This window comes from Trachemys scripta, chromosome 16 (genome assembly GCF_013100865.1).
Source record: "Trachemys scripta elegans isolate TJP31775 chromosome 16, CAS_Tse_1.0, whole genome shotgun sequence".
Lineage (NCBI taxonomy): Eukaryota > Metazoa > Chordata > Testudines > Emydidae > Trachemys > Trachemys scripta.
Genome location: NC_048313.1, coordinates 28,522,178 through 28,533,043, shown reverse-complemented (window position 1 = coordinate 28,533,043; position 10,866 = coordinate 28,522,178). Strand labels below are relative to the sequence as shown.

The window sequence follows — 10,866 nt, the reverse complement described above, 5'->3', positions numbered from 1 at the left end:
GGGTCCGTGTGAGCCTTGAGGCGGTTGCTGGCATTGGGCAAACTGAGCCACCAGGGCCTCTGACCTCTCGGGACATGCCTGAGTGAGTCCCAGGAGGGATCAAACCGGCGACCCCTCCCCTTTGCCTGCACTGCACCTTCCCCCTGCACCCTCTCACTTCCACGCTGTGAGCTGCTGACCTGGGTCCCCTGTAGCAGCTCCAGTGTAACAGGGGATGGGAGGGAGTGGGCCTAGGAATTTAGGACAGGAAGTGAAGATGAAGGAACCCCAGTTGAATTGTGGTGGGTATTTCAGGGAGGCAGAATGGAATCACGCCAGGGTTCAACTCTGACTCTTGAGTGATGAGGAAAGGTTGAGGAGATCTCTGGAGAGGCAGCCGGAGCAGAAAATCCCAAAAAGGGTTAAGGGAAAACGGGGCTTTTGCAGACCTCAGGAGTAAAATAGGTCCGTAGCAGAGGTGCATTAAGGCTCGTTGATGGATCGGGAGATAAAATTAATGATCGTAAAATGACTAAGAGCTGCTGAGCTTCTTTTTCTTTGATGCTGTCGAAGAAGAAATGAGGGGATACAGATGTATGGACAATAAGGAAGTGCGTTAGCTTTCTGTCTAAGGGCCTTATCTGGCTCCGGTTATTATAGTATCCAAGAGCCTCACAACTGGTAATATATTTATCCTCCAACCCTCCTGGTGAGGCAAGGAAGTGCTATCATCCCCTCTGTAGCATGGGGAAATTGATGCACAGACTAAGTGACTTGCCCAAGGTTAGTCTGGGGCAGAGCAGGGAATTGAGCCAGGATCTCCCAAGTCCCAGGCTAGCGCTCTAACCATTGCACCAGCCTCCCCCTATGATGCGAAATATCTGGTTAAATAAAACATGAGGGGTAGGTGGATGCTAGCGAGAGAAATCGGCCGGCTTGGGTGAAACGCTCGGTTCTTGGAGGGAGTTGGGTTGAAAGGCAGGGGAAGAATGCCAGCCTGGCACGGATCTTCCTGAGGCAGAGAGCAGCGATCGCCCTCTGGCAAACCCGCATCACGTGAGATTGCTGCTGCCGTCTCTCTGACAGCAATGGCCCGTCCATCGGTAGGACAAACACAAACACACCATCTGGAGGGAGGGGAAAGGATTTTTTGACGCCACATGCTGCCCCTGCCCCGAACTGCAGCCCGTGAGGTATGTGTGGCTTCGAAGTGGTGACCGCTTGCCCCCTCGTATCGCTCTGATTTTCCTGTGCTTTAAATCTGTCGCCCTCCCAGCCCTGTGCAGGGGCAGATCCCCTGGCCTCGGCCCTCCAGCCCTCATGGGGTCAAGCCCTTACCCCCACCCCCCATTGGCTCCCCTGGCCTGCCCACGCCCGTCTATGGAATCCCAGAGGGCTCAGATTCTGGGTGGCCCCCACCCTGGCTGAGAGCGAGTGCCTGTCTCGCCCCCTGCAGTGCCAGGCACAGGGCCCGGGTGGATTGGCCCTGCCGAGGAGCCGTAGGCCGAGCGCAGAGGAGGCCATAGGCTGGGCCAGCAAGATGGAGGCCGGAGGTGAGCCGGGCTGGGGGGGAAGGTCCTGGCGGGATGGGGAATGGGACACATATGAGGACTCAGGGCCTTTCCCCTCCAGGGGGGGCTGGTTATTCCCCCGCCCCGGGCCCTGTTCTGCCCCATAGGATATGGGTCACTTCCCTCACTCGTACCCCGTGGTGGCAGGGCAGGGCTGGCCCGAGGTCCCCTGTGATGCCCCGTTCACCGGCCCCTGGAAAGGGTTTGGGTCTCGGGTCAGTCCGAGTGGCATGGATGTCCAGTGTCACCACCGCATCGGCACTGACTGGGCCCCTGGCTGGCAGGGAGACCAAGAATTGGTTGGGCCCTCGGGACCGAGCCCCCATCTGTGTGCGGGGGTGGTGGGATGCCCTCCTGCCCCTGTTTTAGGGGGGACCCAGAAACCTCATTCTCCATGGCTGGGAGTCAGGCCCCACTCCCAGCACTAAATAATTAAAAGAAGGAAAATTAAGGGGGTTGAATTTAAAAAATTGGAATTGGTGGTTGCCATGGGAACATGCTTTCATCTCCGTGATGTCCTGGCGTAGGGCCGTGGGAGGAGCCTCCCAGAAAGGGGTGGGGCCTTGACTGCATTTCTTGATGGAGGGTGGTGAGTCTTGGAATGAATTTTGCGGCTCGGGATGTCGGGTATATGGCTGGGGTGGGGCAGGAATGGTCTCTTCTTTCCTCCAGTGATTTGAACCATGATCTTGAGGGCAGTGCCTTCCAATGGGATTGTTAAGCGCCGGTGGTCTGTATTGGGGGCTGGGAAGGTGTGTGTGGACCAATCTAGGGGTTTGTCTGGCTCCCATTGACGTAGGATCTGAGCCCCCCACGGTCATGAACAGACTCGATCCTTGCAGTGAGGCAAGGGAGTATTATCCCTATTTCACAGAAGCACAGAGCAGGGCGGGGGAAGTGACTCTTCCAAGGTCACACAAGGAGCTGTAGGCAAAGCTGGGAATTGAACTTCGGTCTCTTGAGTCACAATCCGGGTCCCATCGTACCTGGGACTCAACCCCCCCCCCCCAGCTGCTTCCTCCTTAGGGGTGAGCAGGATGCGAGGGGAAGTGTATGAGATGTGTGGAGTCAGGGGCAGGACCAAAGAACAGACTGATTTGCGGGGGGAACGGAAGGGGAAAAGGGACAAGAGACTGAAATTGTCTAGAGGAGATGAGTGCAGCTGTTAGCCTTGAGGGGTTTGCTTCATGGTTTGGTCTTAGTTAGTAAATATCATAACTGTGGGTTCAAATTATTTTGTGGCACCTGTGTAACTCTGCTGGGGGTGCCTCCATAACCCTGGTACCTTGGGGGTTACACCAGCATGACATGTGGGAGAATCTGTCCCCTGTAACTACTCCAGTGCGAGAATTCTGATTTCTGGGACAGTCCTTTAGTTCTCAGCGGGGGTGATGTTATAGCAAACCCCGTCCTGGCAGTGTTTAAACCCAGGATTCTCAGTGTTCGAGTGAGGTCCTCTACCACGTCACCTGAAGGGGTGATCGCTATTAGCTGGCAGCACTAGTAAGCTGTCATCCTCTATGCAGGCCACATGCTAGATGTGATACCCTTTTCACAAGCATGTTATGCTATTACTTAAATTCATTTTTCCAGCCCCAGTGTAAGAGGATTCTGGTTCCTCCGTCTCTTGCGACAGGCAGGCTGAGGAAAGTCAAGGGACGCTGTCAACATAAAACTCATATAAATGTGTCCTAGTGTCTAAAAATGTTACCGATGTTCACAGTTGATGCTGTTTGGTTAATGTTCTCTTGCATCTGACTGAGCATGCGACAGGGAAATTCACCTGGCCAGTTGCACAATCTGTTTTTAGCCTTTCACCATCGAATTGTGTCCCTTTCTGGTATCTGTGCTTTAAATCAGATGGGGGGTGGGGAGTAGAGTGGGCTACTAGGTCTGAGTGAGAGAGGTAAGAGGCTCAATGTGTTCAGTCTAACAAAGGGCTGGTCTACACTGGGTGGGGGGATCGATCCAAGATACGCAACTTCAGCTACGCAAATAGCGAAGCTGAAGTCAAAGTATCTTGGATTGAATTACCTGGGGTCCACACGGCGCGGGATCGACGGCCGCGGCTCCCCCGTCGACTGCGCTACCGCCGCTCGCTCTGGTGGAGTTCTGGAGTCGATGGTGAGCGCGTTCGGGGATCGATACAGCGCGTCTTAACGAGACGCGCTATATCGATCCTGGATAAATCGATTGCTACCCGCCAATACGGCGGGTAGTGAAGCCGTACCTAGAGAGAAGGTGGCTTGATCACTATCGATAAATACACTAGGAGAAGATTTCTGATAGCAGGGGCTCTTTCATCTCGTAGATGAAGGCAAGACAATTCATCAGTTGGAAGTTGATGCTTGACAAATTCAAACTGGGAATAATAAAGAGCAAATTTTTAACAAGGAGTGGAATTGACCATGGAAACTGCTTACCAAGGGATGCAGTGAATCCTCCATCGCTTGGAGTCTTTAAATCCAGGCTAGATGTTTCTTTCTAAAAGATCTGCTCTTATTCCACTACAATTTGTTGCGCTGGATGCGGGTGTGACTGGGTGGAACGCCCTGGCCTGGGTTATGCAGGAGGTCTGTCTAGAATGATGATGATCAGCGATCCCTTCTGGCCTTAAACTCAGTGCACCTATGAATTGTCTCGCTGCAAGGGAAGATTTTAGAGAGATTTATTTGAAGACCAGTGAAAATTTCCCCCCCAAACTTCTCACCGGTTCTGAAAAGTGGCTGGAGTCATGGCACGGCCCAGGCCCACCTTAACCGATGGTTGGAGCTGTCGGAGCCTGGTTAATGGTCTGGCTCCAGCTGGTTTTAAAATTGGTTAGAATTTTTTGGGAGGGGTGGAGGAGGGGGCATGCCCCTGTGTAGACAGGGCTGGGGTTGATTTAGACCTTGAATTTAGGGGTTGTAAAAAGAAGGTTGTTACATACCCCAAAGTCCTTGGAAATTAAGAAATTGCAAAGAGAACAGTTTGTTTTTTAAACTTTCCCCTGCAAACCAAACAGTGCAGCATTGTGACAGTGCAAGCTGCTTTGGCAGGCAGTGCCGCCTAGTGCATAGAGCACGGGGACTTGGGTTCTATTCCCAGCTATGACCTTTGGCAAGTCCCTTCCCCCTGTGCCTCAGTTTCCCCATCTGTAAAATGGGGTTCATGGTATTGAGCCTCCTTTATAAAGCACTTTGAGAGCTGTGGATGAAAAGTACTAATTAAGAGCTCGGTCTTACCTCAGACTTTTCATAGTGTGGGGTTGAGGAGATCCCCATGCGGCCCTCTGTTCCCATTGTGCCATCCCATCAAGCAGCTCCTCCTTCATGATCCCCTAATGTCCCGGGGCAGCGACAGCCAACATGGAAAAATAACCTCAACGTATCAATTGCCAGACTGGGTCAGCCTTGAGGTCCATGTAGCATCAGCAGCAGAGGCTGCAGAGGAAGGGTAAAGAACCCCACAGTAGCAGTGGGGCAAAAACTTTCCACCTCCATAGGTCTCATCCTGATGTCTAGTAGTTCAGCTTAAACCCTGAAGCACAAGGTTTAATATCCATTCCAGAATTATTGTTGTAATTTAAATTATAGCCCTGGATGGTCTTTATCCATGTGAATGTCCAGGCTGGTTTTGGTCTCAACTTCATGTGGTGGTGAGTTCCACAGGCTAATTGAAAAGTGTTTCCTCTTATTGGTTTTGAATGCCCTACCTTTTAATTCTATTTGAGTGTCCCTTGGCTCTTGTGGGATGAGACAGGAAGAACAGAAGCTCCTGATTTCCCTTCTTCATCCCAATTATTATTTTATAGATATTTATTATGCCCCTCTTATTGGTCTCCTTTCTAAAGGTAAACAATCCTTTCAATCTCTCCTCATAGGAGAGTGTGTCCAGGCCCTAGATCATTCTTGTTGCCCTTCTCTGAACCTTCTAATTCTACAGTATCCCCTTTGACAGACATTATTTCAAATTCAGATTAAGAAAGTCTTTAATGGGTTGATGCAGTCTAGCAACTGGAAACAAGGAATCGGCACCATGTTACTAGCAGTTGTTGAGGTATCTCCATCTACTGATCACAGTTTAGTGTAGCAATATGGAGTTACTTAAGTACCAGAAGTTAAACTAACTAGAACCGGAGTGAAATTGACTGGCTATGGTGGGTTTTTCCCCCCATTTGTCCACGCTGAAATACCTGCAAAGGCAATAAGTGCAGAGGGATTTATATTAAAAACAAGCTTTAAGTTTAAAAAACCCAGATTCTGGTAATGTAAGAAGGAAACATAGTTTTTATTATAATGTTTTTTTAAACCAGTAACGTCTCTCTAAATCTTCAAGCAAACTTTTTTTTTGTTTACTGAATTTTCTTTTGAAATCCTGTAAAATTGCTCTCTGCATTTGGTTTTTGAAGAACTCTTTGTTTGTAAATATACATAGTTTTGGGGCTGAAAATGAGTGCAATTCTCTCCTGCATCGGTATGTTTGTGATGTGAGCATCCCAGCTGGTTTCCTGCGTTCCTTCTGGTTAGTCATTACCTGGTTAAGAATTGGATGGGTTTGTATTATTTGTATTACAGTAGCACGTGATGACCCGATCCGAGGCCCTCTGATACCTGGAAAGAGTCTGCCCTAAAGAGCTTTGACTCTAAAGAGAGCAGACAGACAATGGACGGATTCATAGCCCCATTTTACAGGCAGGGAGCTGGGTTGAAATGACTCACCCAAGGTTGCGTGAAGTCAGTGTCCAAACTGGGAATGGAACCCAAATCTCCCAAATCCCAGTCCCCTGCCTTTACCACAAGGCCGCCTGTCAGAGATTCCAAAGCCAGCAGAGACCGCCGTGTTCATCTCGTCCAGTGGTTTTCAATCTGTAGTCGGCAGACTCCTGGCAGTCTAAGATTTCCAAGGGGTCTGCAACTCCATTTGAAATTGTTTAGGGGTCCGCAGATAAAAAAGGTTGAAAACCGCTGTGCTAGTCTGACCTCCAGCGTGGCACAGGCCATAGGACTTGCCCGTTTGACTTAGAGCAGATCTCTTAGAAAAGCATCCACGTTTGTTTTGAAAATTGCCTGTGCTGGAGAATCCGCCCCAGCCCCTGGTAAATGGTGACAGAAAGCTGGCTGGAACGTAGGGAGTGGAGGGTTCTGTGCGGAGCCTAGATCTATATTTCATGCTGTCTCTTGCCTCCCACCGCCCTTGGTGTGTTACATCTTCCCTTCTCCCTGCGTGTTCACAGACCCAGGTGGCTGCTGTTGGGGGAGCAGAAGCAGGGTTAAGGAGGACGAGATGTGTATGTTGTACACCTGCTTGGGTGGGCTTCAGTTGTTCAAAGATCATGAGTCCCTGCGGTGGGTTCTGAAGCGGGGTGCTAGGCCAGAATGAACCTATCTGGATTAAATGGCCTGTACTCCCAGTGGTGCCTCCTTGGGTGCACAGGGCTGTTCAGGCTATGAGCATTCAACGTTTCCCCGATGCGCCCACTTCTGGGGTGGAGCAGGGATTCCACTGCTGAAATGAACGACTAACGAGCTTCAGGCTGCCAGAGCAGACAAGCCCCTGGGTAGACCGGGTGTACCAAGTGGGGCTCTCACTGGTGCTGCACTGTGAGGCTGACTGCCCTGGGGTCACCATCTGTGGCCGGGCCATGGTGCTCTGACGGCTGAGGAGGGCAAAATGCCATCTGCTGGGTCCGTTTGTCCCTCCTGGTCCTGCTCGTTGCTGGCTGCAGGTGGATGATTTTTAATGATCACGCTGGAATATTGTAAACCTTTCGTGCTGAGCCTGCGGGACCCGCCACCTGAGAGGGCAGAAAATTCCCCTGGTCCTGCCAAAGCTGCACCTGCACAAGGTTAACCCTTTGGGCGCCGCTCTCGCCAGCCTGTCGGATTGGCACCTGGGGGGGGCAGCCCCTCGGGAGTGCGGACCCAGCTACATATCTGTTACCCCCCGCCCCGATCAGCCAGTTAATTCCCTCTGCTGGTGCCTTCAGACAGGGCTGGCAATGGAATTGTTCTGACCTGAACAGCTTGAAAAGGAAGGAAAGGCACCGATGGCCTGCTCCCGTCCCTTCCAAGGAGAGTGGCTTCCAATCAACCCCCTTTTAGGCCTTATAGTGACGGGGGGAGTGGGGGGAAGCTCCAGCACAGGTCCCAGAAGGGAGGGGCTGTCTCAAGATCCACCCCCGGGGCGCTGAGCGTGCAGCAGCTGGCGCAGACCTGCCCGCCCAGCGGTTCAGCTGATCTGCCCTTGTTGGCCGGTCAACGTCAAGGCTTCCGTTCACCCAGGCGCAGCTCAAAGAAGCTGTTCCCGTTGCACGCGGGAGCAGCGCTGGCCTCCCCTGCCCCCGACTGGCTGTACTGACAAAGACCAGATGAGCCGGTGAGATCAGACTCTCAGCCCTCCAACCCGGGAGTCCTGACTCCTAGTAGCCCCGCTCCAACCCGCTGCAATGTGAAAGGTGTTTGACGGGTGTCAGTCTAATTCCCCGAGGGAGGGGCCTCCCCATCACAAAACCATCTCCCTCCCATGACCGTATGGCCTGAAAGGGGCTTGAACGGAAGCCCAGAAGATAATCTGCCCCTCACCAGCCTCTCTCTCCGAAAGGGATAGGAGCAGCTAACATGGCCGTTCCTCTTATGCAGTGAGTGGGGGCTGGGATGGGGTGTGTGTGTTTAGAACGGGGGCTGGGAGTCAGGACTCCTGGGTTCTAGTCCTGGCTTGGGAAGGCAGCATGGTCTAATGGTGAGAATGAACCCAGGATCCCTGTGTGGGATGATTCTGCGACGGGGAGGTCTCTCCCTCTGGGAATTGGACTGAGACCTGCCAAATTAATTTCCCATTGGACTGGGTTTGAACGGCTGCCCTAGAGATGCTGTAGATCACACAGACACACAAACCTCTCCTGAGATGAGGGAGTTGGCCGGGATGCTCCGAGCTGCTGGGCCAGGTTCCGTGGGATCCAGGGCGGAGGTTAGGATTCCACCCTCCTGTCCTGCCGCATGGGCCCGTGTGCCGAGTTTCCCGGGGAGCGCTGGTCTGGAGCAGCTGAGAGCAGGTGTGGAGCAGGGAGCCGATGCCTTTAAGGGCTTCGTGTGAACCTGGCGGCGTGCCCAGCCCTGGCTCTCCCTCCCCCTTTGAGGCTGCTCCCATGGGGCGCTTGCTGAAACAATACCTAGCGCGCTCCTCACCGGGGCAGGCTGAGCCCTGAGCCTGGGAAGCGACAGGAGTGAAACTGGCTGCTTCCCACCCTGCTACTGTCCAGACATTTCTCCTCCGGAGGTCCTCCCCCCTCCTCCCCCCCAGGGTCCTGGAGGTCTGGTTTGAAGCCGTGCAGCCATGGGGGAACCTCGGGTGGCGTAGATAAGGAGGGCAGCCTGAGTCAGGATCCCGGCGGCCAGGAGCCGAGGTCTGCGTCACCGGGGGCGGCGGCATGGAGCTCAGACCCGGCGACCTTCGTGGGATTGAGGAAGGCTCAGATTTCGACTTCCAGTTCTGGATCCAGCTCTTCCTCTGGGTGCACTTGTTCGGCCGGCTGGTCCATTATCTCCTCCGCGCCTTTGGGGGGCTGACACAGTAGCCCCCTCGTCTGTTGCACCCATGGTGAGCAGCTTCCTTTCCGGCTTCCCCCGTGCCTCCCGCCTGCAGAGTCCCGGTCTCTGCAGACCCCAGCTGTTTGGAAATTGAAACTCGCAAGGAAGGGCCTCCTCCTTCCCCAGCCCACCCTCTTGCTTCTCCCCCAGAGCGCTATCCGGCTCTCTCTGGCTTCTGCTGAAAGTGGCTTCCCGCTCCCAAGGTCAAGGAACGCAGCAGCGCTTGTTTGGGAAAGGCAAAGTAAAGAAACCTCCAGGAGACTAGTCCTGGGTCCCTCCCCTGCCGGCGGTCGGTACCACCTGGAACTGCACGACACGAGAGTCAAACCCCGTGGTGCTTCGAGATCTCCTCCCTTGGGTGCTGCTGCAGGGAGCTGCCGAGGGTTTCCGAATGTGGGTCTCTTTGAACGCCTCTTGGAGAGCCCCCTTCGATGCGCTGCAACCCCCTGCTGTTCGTCTCTGCGAGCAGGGCCCCCAGCAGTGGATTTAAGGACCTGCATCCCTCTGACTCAGGCCTCACGTGAGCCACAAGTCCCCCTCCCCTCCCCCTCCCCCGATTTCCTTTGCAGCCCCAGTGGCTTGGCCCGGGGAGCACTGTACTTGTAGAATGGTGTTTTTTCCAGGGGTCTGCCTCCCAATGCATACAGGATCGGCAGTGAAGCCAGAGGGAGCCTCTCCCGCTGCTTTCGGCCGAAGGATTTGAGAGGAGCGGAGAGCCAGGGCGCTGTTTTAAGCCCGGCGGTGTGGGTGTTTCCCCTTGCCACTGGCCATTGTTCTGGCAAACCCATCCCAGCAGTTCTGAAGCAGAATCTGTCCTCCCCTCACCCTCCAGGAAGTGAAACTGACTTGGCTGGCTGCGTAAGTGACTAGACTCCCCTACTCCGTCTCCATTCCCTCCACCAGGGAAGCCAGCTCTCCGGACAGAGGTGGGAGAGAAGAAACGGTTTCCAAGTCCCTGGGTCTTCCCCGCCTCGAGCGAGAGGCAGGGAGGAGTGTGCATGGATGTGACTGGCCGGCCTTGAAGAGTCGCGCGCCGGTCTCTGAGTTGACAGCCACGCTCTGGGGCTGCTGCAGGGCGGGGGAGCTGTTGGATGGAAATTCTCTCTCCCGGTTAGAAGTCAAGAGCAATCAGCCGTTCCTCTAGTCCCTGATCCTGCTGTCTTCTCCGCTGCTGGGAAATGGCCAAGGCCGGAGGATTCCTGGATCGGGGCCGAGCTTCACGTCGACTCTGGTTGTGAGGGCCGGGGAGAGAGGGAGATAAATAAATGAAGGGAAACATGAGCCATGGAGCAGAAATGACCTGCCCCAACCCCAGCAGGAACAAAGGCGCTAAGATGTCACCGCTTCAGAAGCTGGAGAGTCTGGCCGGGCGCATCTTCTACTGGGGGCCGCGCAGCGAGGCGGGGGCCCCTGCCGGCAGCGAGACGGCCCATGTGTCCGAGCACACTGCCGCCTGGAATGAGCAGAGTGAGTTGGGATGGGAGCCCTGGGAATAGGACCACATGCAGCCCCAGATCCCGGGGGGTCGGGCTGCCGTGATTCGGTGCTGGGGAAAAGAGATGCAGCGTCCGAGTCCTAGTGGGGATGCGGGTGGAGGGGGTCTCCTGTGATGCAGGCGCCATTGAAGTTTGTGGTGGCTTCTGTGGGGAGTCTGGTCTGCCTACCTCCCCCCTGGAAAGATTCCCTGTGGGGCAGGGTCGAGATGAGGGGGAAGCTCACCCAGCGGATGAGGCCTTAGGAGCTCTCGG

At 54.3% G+C, this 10,866-nt stretch overlaps 1 long non-coding RNA gene across 1 annotated transcript; it reads right to left on the bottom strand.

Moving 5' to 3' along the window:
* Positions 1-273: 273 nt before the first annotated feature.
* Positions 274-9,644, bottom strand: LOC117888897. Its single transcript, XR_004648387.1, has 3 exons — positions 4,775-9,644; positions 3,974-4,193; positions 274-1,106 (listed from the first exon to the last, which is right to left on the bottom strand). It is a non-coding gene; the product is annotated as an uncharacterized LOC117888897 (long non-coding RNA).
* Between the last annotated feature and the right edge of the window lie 1,222 nt (positions 9,645-10,866).